The sequence below is a fragment of the Oncorhynchus keta genome, chromosome 4 (assembly GCF_023373465.1).
Source record: "Oncorhynchus keta strain PuntledgeMale-10-30-2019 chromosome 4, Oket_V2, whole genome shotgun sequence".
Taxonomy (NCBI): Eukaryota; Metazoa; Chordata; class Actinopteri; order Salmoniformes; family Salmonidae; genus Oncorhynchus; species Oncorhynchus keta.
Genome location: NC_068424.1, coordinates 80,139,560 through 80,152,477, shown reverse-complemented (window position 1 = coordinate 80,152,477; position 12,918 = coordinate 80,139,560). Strand labels below are relative to the sequence as shown.

General features: G+C 46.0%; 1 protein-coding gene across 1 annotated transcript in view; it reads left to right on the top strand.

Annotated features, from left to right (window-relative positions):
• Positions 1 to 203: 203 nt before the first annotated feature.
• The window catches only part of LOC118373296 (probable E3 ubiquitin-protein ligase MID2), a 175,857-nt gene continuing 163,142 nt past the window's right edge, over positions 204 to 12,918 (top strand). Inside the window, 1 exon segment of the mRNA XM_052517360.1 lies at positions 204 to 2,063. The gene's annotated coding sequence lies outside the window, so the exon portion shown is untranslated.

Genomic DNA, 12,918 nt, shown 5'->3' with positions numbered 1-12,918 from the left:
TGTCATTATCACTGTCTAATTAAGCTATAGTTGACCTGTTGTCATTATCACTGTCTAATTAAGCTATAGTTGACCTGTTGTCATTATCACTGTCTAATTAAGCTATAGTTGACCTGTTGTCATTATCACTGTCTAATTAAGCTATAGTTGACCTGTTGTCATTATCACTGTCTAATTAAGCTATAGTTGACCTGTTGTCATTATCACTGTCTAATTAAGCTATAGTTGACCTGTTGTCATTATCACTGTCTAATTAAGCTATAGTTGACCTGTTGTCATTATCACTGTCTAATTAAGCTATAGTTGACCTGTTGTCATTATCACTGTCTAATTAAGCTATAGTTGACCTGTTGTCATTATCACTGTCTAATTAAGCCATAGTTGACCTTTAGTTGACCTGTTGTCATTATCACTGTCTAATTAAGCTATAGTTGACCTGTTGTCATTATCACTGTCTAATTAAGCCATAGTTGACCTTTAGTTGACCTGTTGTCAGTATCATTGTCCAATTAAGCTATAGTTGACCTGTTGTCAGTATCACTGTCTAATTAAGCCATAGTTGACCTTTAGTTGACCTCTATGTGCCTCTTGGCCTTCCTCCGAGCATTTTAGACATCACGGACTTATTCCCACGCACCTGCTACAAGCAGACTCCGATGTGTGGGTGCTTTTCCTATGAAGAATGACGCATTATGAAACCCAGAGCCTATAGGGACCCAGAGCTCAGAGTTGTGCTGTGACTGGAGTGTGTTGGAGTGTGGCTGTGTTAATTCTCTCATCTTTGAGTCGAAAAGAGGCAGGACTTGCAACTCTTTAGACTCAAGAGCACTGTGCTAGAAAACAGTGGTGACCTAATCACTTACTGTACATTGTTTCCACTTTCACTTGAGTAGACAAGAGGACAAAGTACAGACACAGAGATCCTCAACAAAGGGGGGCTATATTTAGGGCATTTTCTGGAATGTAATTCTCATCGAATAAAAAGTCCAATTTAAACATTTTCAAGGTAACACTTGTAAATTCATTAATCTTCTATTACAGTATTATTATTATAGGCTATATTATATTCTAAACAATTTATTAAACAAGCTCTTAACCATATGAATGAGTCAACAGGAGGCTATGTATGAAACTGCCTTAAACTTCAACAACAGTATTACCTGTCCTTGCATCATACAGTAGAGTTTCATTAAAATGAGAAGCCTACCCTAGACATATCATCGTCATTAGAAGACGAGGCAATTCCATTGTCATTAACGATCCCATCAATTCCATGAAGTTGACATTTACAGTGATGGGGTAAGGGGGTTGGTTACAGCTGATCTCTACCCTGCGCGGTGCATGTAGGCTAGGACGAGTATGAGCCCGCCTGCCTGCGCTAAGCTTGTAGATCAGATCTGTGGTTTTAGGGTTTTCGCATTGTATTGGTAGGAGGAGCCGCTTTCCTGCGATTGTCTGTCTCTCTCTTTCTCTCTCTTTCCCTCTCTCTCTCTCTCTCTCTCTCTCTCTCTCTCTCTCTCTCTCTCTCTCTCTCTCTCTGTATCTCTCTCTCTCTCTCTCTCTCTCTCTCTCTCTCTCTCTCTCTCTCTCTCTGTCTCTCTCTCTCTCTCTCTCTGTATCTCTCTCTCTCTCTCTCTCTCTCTCTCTCTCTCTGTATCTCTCTCTCTCTCTCTCTATCTCTCTCTCTCTCTCTCTCTCTCTCTCTCTCTCTCTCTCTCTCTCTCTCTCTCTCTCTCTCTCTCTCTCTCTCTCTCTCTCTGTATCTCTCTCTCTGTATCTCTCTCTCTCTGTATCTCTCTCTCTCTCTCTCTCTCTCTCTCTCTCTCTCTCTCTCGTTTTTCTAAAGTTAAATATACAAGCCTGTGAGCTTTCACGGACGGTGCGCAGTCAGGGAGGTTCGCAGTTGCTTGCGTCGAGAGCGAGCGGGAACAGAACTGAACGGAGCGACGCTGTTTGTCACATTACCGGGGCTCTTCCACTTCTGTTCGATCCAAGTGTTTCTTAACTTCGTTTTCGACTGTTTCAAGATGACAGAAGAAAATAATGTCGGGCATATAAAGCTGGTAGGTACCTCTAACCCCTCCCATCGCGCTATTTCAGTGAGTGTTGGTCGGTTTTATGTTTATTCTGCAGTGCTTGGTGGGGAAACGGGAGTATGATAATTGAACTGGGAGAAGAAAGTAGTCTACTTGAGCTATTATTGGGAAATCACGGGCATAATCTTCTCCTATTTGGGTTAGTCTTTCGCTTTGTGAGAGAGAGGATCTGAATCAGTGGAAAGAGTTGAGAGTGAATCAGAATGAATAGGCTATGTCAGAGGTATGCTGGCTGTTACTAAAATAATCTTTACCGGAATGCATTGTAACTTTAAATACACCGATCGGAATATAACTTTCTCATATGGGGTTATATTCTATTGTTTAAAGATGTTCTAAAGTTCCGCTGGATCCAGTGTTTGGTTTTTTGACAAATCGAAGCATTGTGTTGATCGGTTGTTCTGGCTGCGGTTGGTTTTGAGCCATAGACTATGAACGAAACAAACAACAACCCTATTTGCACGTGTATGCTATGTGGGGCAAACCATTTGTGCCATCACGCATAGACGGACTGTCATTTGATTTATGGATAACCGCTGTCATTCCAATGATCAATAGAATATGATGAGTCAATAACTAGTTGTTGTCATCCCGTGCCTTTGGAATGTGTGGTTTGTCATGATGTGCCATTTAGTGGACAATAGCCCTGTTGTCTGACTCTGAAGCATAGGCTACTTTTAGCCCAAAGGCCAGCAGCTGGCAATATTGAGTAGTTTTCATATTACCGTCCAAACGCATGGTATGCAGCCGGCAATAGGATACATTCGTATCCCTCATGGACCAGGTCGTACTAAAATCCTTCTCCATTCAAACTGCGTAGGCATCGATTTCCTCCTTAACATTATTTAAGATGCATACTTTCCTTATGAAACACAATTTTCCATCATGATGCTAGTGGCCAAATGTTGTGTATTGCCTTCAGCCAGTTTGTTTTTTTCACCCTTAACCTGTATTACATTAGTCGAAACCAATACTATTCTCAGGGCAGGTCAGCCTGTTTTTGACTAGCAGAAGTTACTTTTCGTAGCATGTTAGGATAATTTACGCAGCAGATTAGGATAATTAAAGTGTAAGGTTAGGCAAATAAGTTTTTTTTTAAAGAAAATGGTTAGGGTTTGCCAAAATTCTCCCCTACTCGACTTAAACAGGTCTGCCCTGAGAACAGTCCTGGTTTCCACTAATGCGATGCTGCTAAAATAAACATGCAGTAAAAGAAACGGAACCCCTGGTCTGCTAGTTTCAACCTGATTGGCCGAACATGATAAACAACATCCGGGATTAGCATTTAGTCACTAGCATGGTGGTGGAAAATTGTGACTCATAAGGCACATATGCATATTTCTCTCAAATGTTCCCCCTTCTCATAATTAAATCAAGTTAAAGAGTAAATTGAAGCCTACACAACCTGAATGGAGAATGGTTTAGGTATGAACCAGTCCACCAGGGATACTATTGCCGGATGCATACAATGCGTTTGGACGGTAAGATGAAAACGACTCAATATCGCCATCTGCCTGCCTTTGGACTAGGCTACTGTACAGTTTGGCGACTTGTGTTTTGCTTTCCTGAAGATGTAAATCAAAGCGTAATATGTCTGATGTTCCTAAAATATTATGTTAATTCACAATTCACAAACATTTTGATAAGCAATTGAGCTCAATAAGGTTTGACTTTGAAAATCAAAACTCATACAGTCTGCAGAGCAAGTCCTGTAATAAATCTGTGGCAAAGAAATAGTCAGAGTTCCGCTGCTCAGTGCTCAAGTTCTCTCCACTGTACTCTCTGTGGCAGTGCTCAAGTTCTCTTCACTGTACTCTCTGTGGCAGTGCTCAAGTTCTCTCCACTGTACTCTCTGTGGCAGTGCTCAAGTTCTCTTCACTGTACTCTCTGTGGCAGTGCTCAAGTTCTCTTCACTGTACTCTCTGTGGCAGTGCTCAAGTTCTCAAACTGTACTCTCAGTGGCAGTGCTAAAGTTATCTTCACTGTACTCTCCGTGGCAGTGCTCAAGTTCTCTTCACTGTACTCTCAGTGGCAGTGCTAAAGTTCTCTTCACTGTACTCTCTGTGGCAGTGCTCAAGTTCTCTCCACTGTACTCTCTGTGGCAGTACTCAAGTTCTCTTCACTGTACTCTCTGTGGCAGTGCTCAATTTCTCTTCACTGTACTCTCAGTGGCAGTGCTCAAGTTCTCTTCACTGTACTCTCTGTGGCAGTGCTCAAGTTCTCTTCACTGTACTCTCAGTGGCAGTGCTCAAGTTCTCTTCACTGTACTCTCAGTGGCAGTGCTCAAGTTCTCTCCACTGTACACTCTGTGGCAGTGCTCAAGTTGTCTCCACTGTAAACTCTGTGGCAGTGCTCAAGTTCTCTTCACTGTACTCTCAGTGGCAGTGCTAAAGTTCTCTTCACTGTACTCTCTGTGGCAGTGCTCAAGTTCTCTTCACTGTACTCTCAGTGGCAGTGCTCAAGTTCTCTTCACTGTACTCTCTGTGGCAGTGCTCAAGTTCTCTTCACTGTACTCTCAGTGGCAGTGCTCAAGTTCTCTTCACTGTACTCTCAGTGGCAGTGCTCAAGTTCTCTCCACTGTACACTCTGTGGCAGTGCTCAAGTTGTCTCCACTGTAAACTCTGTGGCAGTGCTAAAGTTCTCTTCACTGTACTCTCTGTGGCAGTGCTCAAGTTCTCTTCACTGTACTCTCTGTGGCAGTGCTGAAGTTCTCTTCACTGTACTCTCAGTGGCAGTGCTCAAGTTCTCTTCACTGTACTCTGTGGCAGTGGCAGTGCAGTGCTCAAGTTCTCTTCACTGTACTGTGGCAGTGCTCAAGTTCTCTTCACTGTACTCTCAGTGGCAGTGCTCAAGTTCTCTTCACTGTACTCTCAGTGGCAGTGCTCAAGTTCTCTTCACTGTACTCTCTGTGGCAGTGCTCAAGTTCTCTTCACTGTTCTCTGTGGCAGTGCTGTTCTCTTCACTGTACTCTCAGTGGCAGTGCTCAAGTTCTCTCCACTGTACTCTCAGTGGCAGTGCTCAAGTTCTCTAAACTGTACTCTCAGTGGCAGTGCTCAAGTTCTCTTCACTGTACTCTCAGTGGCAGTGCTCAAGTTCTCTTCACTGTACTCTCTGTGGCAGTGCTCAAGTTCTCTTCACTGTACTCTCAGTGGCAGTGCTCAAGTTCTCTTCACTGTACTCTGTGGCAGTGCTCAAGTTCTCTTCACTGTACTCTCTGTGGCAGTGCTCAAGTTCTCTTCACTGTACTCTCTGTGGCAGTGCTCAAGTTCTCTTCACTGTACTCTCAGTGGCAGTGCTCAAGTTCTCTTCACTGTACTCTCAGTGGCAGTGCTCAAGTTCTCTTCACTGTACTCTCTGTGGCAGTGCTCAAGTTCTCTTCACTGTACTCTCTGTGGCAGTGCTCAAGTTCTCTTCACTGTACTCTCAGTGGCAGTGCTCAAGTTCTCTCCACTGTACTCTCAGTGGCAGTGCTCAAGTTCTCTTCACTGTACTCTCTGTGGCAGTGCTCAAGTTCTCTTCACTGTACTCTCAGTGGCAGTGCTCAAGTTCTCTCCACTGTACTCTCAGTGGCAGTGCTCAAGTTCTCTAAACTGTACTCTCTGTGGCATCACGCTCATGTCCATTTGGATTTGACTTGTCGATCTAATTCTCTCACGTCAATTTATCATGCTTTATATGGGCTCGACAGTATAATAATAATAATATGATTGACCATTGTAATTGTTTTGAATGTGTTGTGTTGCGTGTACTGACTGGCCCCTTCCCAAAAGAGGTTTCTAACTTCAAGGGTATTTTCCTGGTTAAATAAAGTAAAAAACATTTAAAAAAAATAAAAATACAAATAAAAAAACATATAAAAAAAGTCTGGACAATGTTGGGAGGTTGAAATACCTTATGGGTATTTGAGTAGAAGCATCATATGAGCAGCTCTCATGACTTGATACATAGCTGGAGGATTGACATGTACTGACATGATACTGTTGCATCTGCTACAGTATAATCTGTCAAAACATACAGCCAATGCTTTTGAAACATAAATGTTTAATTCAATACAAATAATGAAATGTCCCATGGTCCCTTGTGGTTATAACCACTTCCCTGTTTATGTTTTCTTTCTTCTTCCATAGGTCCTTCTACCCTTGCCTTTTATTTAACTAGGCAAGTCAGTTAAGAACAAATTCCTATTTACAATGACGGCCTAGGAACAGTGGGTTAACCTGCCTTGTTCAGGGGCAGAACGACAGATTTTTACCTTGTCAGTTCAGGGATTTGATCTAGCAATCAAACTGTGGACTGTACTGTGGACTGTACTGTGGAGTGGATTAGGTTAGAGTGCCCTGTCTCCAGCCCTACTGTGGACTGTACTGTGGACTGTACTGTGGAGTGGATTAGGTTAGAGTGCCCTGTCTCCAGCCCTACTGTGGACTGTACTGTGGACTGTACTGTGGAGTGGATTAGGTTAGAGTGCCCAGTCTCCAGCCCTACTGTGGACTGTACTGTGGAGTGGATTAGGTTAGAGTGCCCTGTATCCAGCCCTACTGTGGACTGTACTGTGGAGTGGATTAGGTTAGAGTGCCCTGTCTCCAGCCCGACTGTGGACTGTACTGTGGAGTGGATTAGGTTAGAGTGCCCTGTCTCCAGCCCTACTGTGGACTGTACTGTGGAGTGGATTAGGTTAGAGTGTCCTGTCTCCAGCCCTACTGTGGACTGTACTGTGGAGTGGATTAGGTTAGAGTGCCCTGTCTCCAGCCCTACTGTGGACTGTACTGTGGAGTGGATTAGGTTAGAGTGCCCAGTCTCCAGCCCTACTGTGGAGTGGATTAGGTTAGAGTGCCCAGTCTCCAGCCCGACTGTGGACTGTACTGTGGAGTGGATTAGGTTAGAGTGCCCTGTCTCCACCCCTACTGTGGACTGTACTGTGGAGTGGATTAGGTTAGTGTGCCCTGTCTCCAGCCCTACTGTGGACTGTACTGTGGAGTGGATTAGGTTAGAGTGTCCTGTCTCCAGCCCTACTGTGGACTGTACTGTGGAGTGGATTAGGTTAGAGTGTCCTGTCTCCAGCCCTACTGTGGACTGTACTGTGGAGTGGATTAGGTTAGAGTGCCCAGTCTCCAGCCCTACTGTGGAGTGGATTAGGTTAGAGTGCCCAGTCTCCAGCCCTACTGTGGACTGTACTGTGGAGTGGATTAGGTTAGAGTGCCCTGTCTCCAGCCCTACTGTGGACTGTACTGTGGAGTGGATTAGGTTAGAGTGCCCTGTCTCCAGCCCTACTGTGGACTGTACTGTGGAGTGGATGAGGTTAGAGTGCCCTGTCTCCAGCCCTACTGTGGACTGTACTGTGGAGTGGATTAGGTTAGAGTGCCCTGTCTCCAGCCCTACTGTGGACTGTACTGTGGAGTGGATTAGGTTAGAGTGCCCTGTCTCCAGCCCTTCTGTGGACTGTACTGTGGAGTGGATTAGGTTAGAGTGCCCTGTCTCCAGCCCTACTGTGGACTGTACTGTGGAGTGGATTAGGTTAGAGTGCCCTGTCTCCAGCCCTACTGTGGACTGTACCGGGGAGTGGATTAGGTTAGAGTGCCCTGTCTCCAGCCCTGATAAGGTTGTGCAGGCTATTACTGTAGCTCCCCTTATCGCTCTCCTAATATCACATGACTTCCCTCTTTAGCTCAGTTTCACATCAGATAAATCAGACTTCTCATTCACATTTCAAACCCTAACAAAACAAGCGCAAACAAAAAGAAGTAGGCGTGACTAGCTTCTTATAAAACGTTTACCGTTTTTGAATTGACCGTACAGTAGATTCCTCCTGACTGTTTGTTTACATCCTAAGTGCTATCCTATTCCCTCTACTGTATAGAGCCCCATAGGCCCTGGTCATAGGTTGTACACTATGCAGGGAATTAGGGAGCCGTTAGGGCCTGGTCATGGGTCGTACACTATGCAGGGAATAGGGAGCTGTTAGGCCCTGGTCATAGGTCGTACACTATGCAGGGAATAGAGCCCCATAGGCCCTGGTCATAGGTCGTACACTATGCAGGGAATAGAGCCCCATAAGCCCTGGTCATAGGTCGTACACTATGCAGGGAATAGAGCCCCATAAGCCCTGGTCATAGGTCGTACACTATGCAGGGAATAGAGCCCCATAGGCCCTGGTCATGGGTCGTACACTATGCAGGGAATAGAGCCCCATAGGCCCTGGTCATAGGTCGTACACTATGCAGGGAATAGGGAGCCGTTAGGGCCTGGCAGAATGTGTTTTGTCTTGCTCTCTCTCTGTACCCAGTAGGGGGTTAAAGAAGGAGATGGACTGCTACTGTAACAGGCAGAAAACAGTGTGTGGTCTGTCCCTGTTTGGCTTCGATCTTGCCCTGTTATTGTTGTTGGGGCTGTTGCGTAAACACTTCAGGGGACAGTCAAGGGAGTTGGATAGATCAACCGTTACGTTAAAAGGGTTCTCTATTGTTGTATAACTGCTGTGTGTTGACCCTTGAGATACAGTGCACTATATATTTTTTTAACCTTTTTTTTACTAGGCAAGTCAGTTACGAACAAATTCTTATTTTCAATGACCACCTAGGAACAGTGGGTTAACTGCCTGTTCAGGGGCAGAACAACAGATTTGTACCTTGTCAGCCCGGGGATTCGAACTTGCAACCTTGCGGTTACTAGTCCAACGCTCTAACCACTAGGCTACCCTGCCGCCCCATATAGGGAATGGGGTCGGCCATATCACATGGGTTGTGATATGACAGCTGAAACAAGCTGGACGTTCTGTAGATGTGGGTAGTGTTTTTATGATTGCATGGCAAATTGAATGAACTTGATAGAAGACTTGTTTATGGTTGGAGCCAAATGGATATGGGATGGTACATATATATGTAAATATCTATCTACACCCCCCTCCAACATACACTATGACATGGCCAGCTTACCTCTCACTCTGACATGGCTAACCTCTCACTCTGACATGGCTAACCTCTCACTCTGACATGGCTAACCTCTCACTCTGACATGGCTAACCTCTCACTCTGACATGGCTAACCTCTCACTATGACATGGCTAACCTCTCACTCTGACATGGCTAACGTCTCACTCTGACATGGCTAACATCTCACTCTGACATGGCTAACCTCTCACTCTGACATGGCTAACCTCTCACTATGACATGGCTAATCTCTCACTCTGACATGGCTAACCTCTCACTCTGACATGGCTAACCTCTCACTCTGACATGGCTAACCTCTCACTCTGACATGGCTAACCTCTCACTCTGACATGGCTAACCTCTCACTCTGACATGGCTAACCTCTCACTATGACATGGCTAACCTCTCACTCTGACATGGCTAACCTCTCACTATGACATGGCTAACCTCTCACTCTGACATGGCTAGCCTCTCACTACACACTCTGACATGGCTAACCTCTCACTCTGACATGGCTAACCTCTCACTATGACATGGCTAACCTCTCACTCTGACATGGCTAACCTCTCACTCTGACATGGCTAACCTCTCACTCTGACATGGCTAACCTCTCACTCTGACATGGCTAACCTCTCACTCTGACATGGCTAACCTCTCACTCTGACATGGCTAACCTCTCACTCTGACATGGCTAACCTCTCACTCTGACATGGCTAACCTCTCACTATGACATGGCTAACCTCTCACTATGACATGGCTAACCTCTCACTCTGACATGGCTAGCCTCTCACTACACACTCTGACATGGCTAGCCTCTCACTACACACTCTGACATGGCTAGCCTCTCACTACACACTCTTACATGGCTAACCTCTCACTCTGACATGGCTAACCTCTCACTCTAACCTCTCACTCTGACATGGCTAACCTCTCACTCTGACATGGCTAACCTCTCACTCTGACATGGCTAACCTCTCACTATGACATGGCTAACCTCTCACTCTGACATGGCTAGCCTCTCACTACACACTCTGACATGGCTAGCCTCTCACTACACACTCTGACATGGCTAGCCTCTCACTACACACTCTTACATGGCTAACCTCTCACTCTGACATGGCTAACCTCTCACTCTGACATGGCTAACCTCTCACTCTGACATGGCTAACCTCTCACTCTGACATGGCTAACCTCTCACTCTGACATGGCTAACCTCTCACTCTGACATGGCTAACCTCTCACTCTGACATGGCTAACCTCTCACTCTGACATGGCTAACCTCTCACTCTGACATGGCTAACCTCTCACTCTGACATGGCTAACCTCTCACTATGACATGGCTAACCTCTCACTCTGACATGGCTAGCCTCTCACTACACACTCTGACATGGCTAGCCTCTCACTACACACTCTGACATGGCTAACCTCTCACTCTGACATGGCTAACCTCTCACTCTGACATGGCTAACCTCTCACTATGACATGGCTAGCCTCTCACTACACACTCTGACATGGCTAACCTCTGACTCTGACATGGCTAACCTCTCACTCTGACATGGCTAACCTCTCACTCTGACATGGCTAACCTCTCACTCTGACATGGCTAACCTCTCACTATGACATGGCTAACCTCTCACTATGACATGGCTAACCTCTACCTCTGACATGGCTAACCTCTCACTCTGACATGGCTAACCTCTCACTATGACATGGCTAACCTCTCACTCTGACATGGCTAACCTCTCACTATGACATGGCTAATCTCTCACTCTGACATGGCTAACCTCTCACTCTGACATGGCTAACCTCTCACTCTGACATGGCTAACCTCTCACTCTGACATGGCTAACCTCTCACTCTGACATGGCTAACCTCTCACTCTGACATGGCTAACCTCTCACTACACACTCTGACATGGCTAACCTCTCACTATGACATGGCTAACCTCTCACTACTCACTCTGACATGGCTAACCTCTCACTACACACTCTGACATGGCTAACCTCTCACTCTGACATGGCTAACCTCTCACTACTCACTCTGACATGGCTAACCTCTCACTCTGACATGGCTAACCTCTCACTATGACATGGCTAACCTCTCACTACACACTCTGACATGGCTAACCTCTCACTCTGACATGGCTAACCTCTCACTACACACTCTGACATGGCTAACCTCTCACTACACACTCTGACATGGCTAACCTCTCACTCTGACATGGCTAACCTCTCACTACACACTCTGACATGGCTAACCTCTCACTACTCACTCTGACATGGCTAACCTCTCACTCTGACATGGCTAACCTCTCACTACACACTCTGACATGGCTAGCCTCTCACTACACACTCTGACATGGCTAACCTCTCACTCTGACATGGCTAGCCTCTCACTACACACTCTTACATGGCTAACCTCTCACTCTGACATGGCTAACCTCTCACTCTGACATGGCTAACCTCTCACTCTGACATGGCTAACCTCTCACTCTGACATGGCTAACCTCTCACTCTGACATGGCTAACCTCTCACTCTGACATGGCTAACCTCTCACTCTGACATGGCTAACCTCTCACTATGACATGGCTAACCTCTCACTCTGACATGGCTAGCCTCTCACTACACACTCTGACATGGCTAGCCTCTCACTACACACTCTGACATGGCTAACCTCTCACTCTGACATGGCTAACCTCTCACTCTGACATGGCTAACCTCTCACTATGACATGGCTAGCCTCTCACTACACACTCTGACATGGCTAACCTCTCACTCTGACATGGCTAACCTCTCACTCTGACATGGCTAACCTCTCACTCTGACATGGCTAACCTCTCACTCTGACATGGCTAACCTCTCACTCTGACATGGCTAACCTCTCACTATGACATGGCTAACCTCTACCTCTGACATGGCTAACCTCTCACTCTGACATGGCTAACCTCTCACTATGACATGGCTAACCTCTCCCTCTGACATGGCTAACCTCTCACTATGACATGGCTAACCTCTCACTATGACATGGCTAACCTCTCACTCTGACATGGCTAACCTCTCACTCTGACATGGCTAACCTCTCACTATGACATGGCTAATCTCTCACTCTGACATGGCTAACCTCTCACTGACATGGCTAACCTCTCTCTACACACTCTGACATGGCTAACGTCTCACTCTGACATGGCTAACCTCTCACTACTCACTCTGACATGGCTAACCTCTCACTACACACTCTGACATGGCTAACCTCTCACTCTGACATGGCTAACCTCTCACTACTCACTCTGACATGGCTAACCTCTCACTCTGACATGGCTAACCTCTCACTATGACATGGCTAACCTCTCACTACACACTCTGACATGGCTAACCTCTCACTCTGACATGGCTAACCTCTCACTACACACTCTGACATGGCTAACCTCTCACTACACACTCTGACATGGCTAACCTCTCACTCTGACATGGCTAACCTCTCACTACACACTCTGACATGGCTAACCTCTCACTACTCACTCTGACATGGCTAACCTCTCACTCTGACATGGCTAACCTCTCACTATGACATGGCTAACCTCTCACTACACACTCTGACATGGCTAACCTCTCACTCTGACATGGCTAACCTCTCACTACACACTCTGACATGGCTAACCTCTCACTCTGACATGGCTAACCTCTCACTATGACATGGCTAACCTCTCACTACTCACTCTGACATGGCTAACCTCTCACTCTGACATGGCTAACCTCTCACTACACACTCTGACATGGCTAGCCTCTCACTACACACTCTGACATGGCTAACCTCTCACTATGACATGGCTAACCTCTCACTATGACATGGCTAACCTCTCACTACTCACTCTGACATGGCTAACCTCTCACTACACA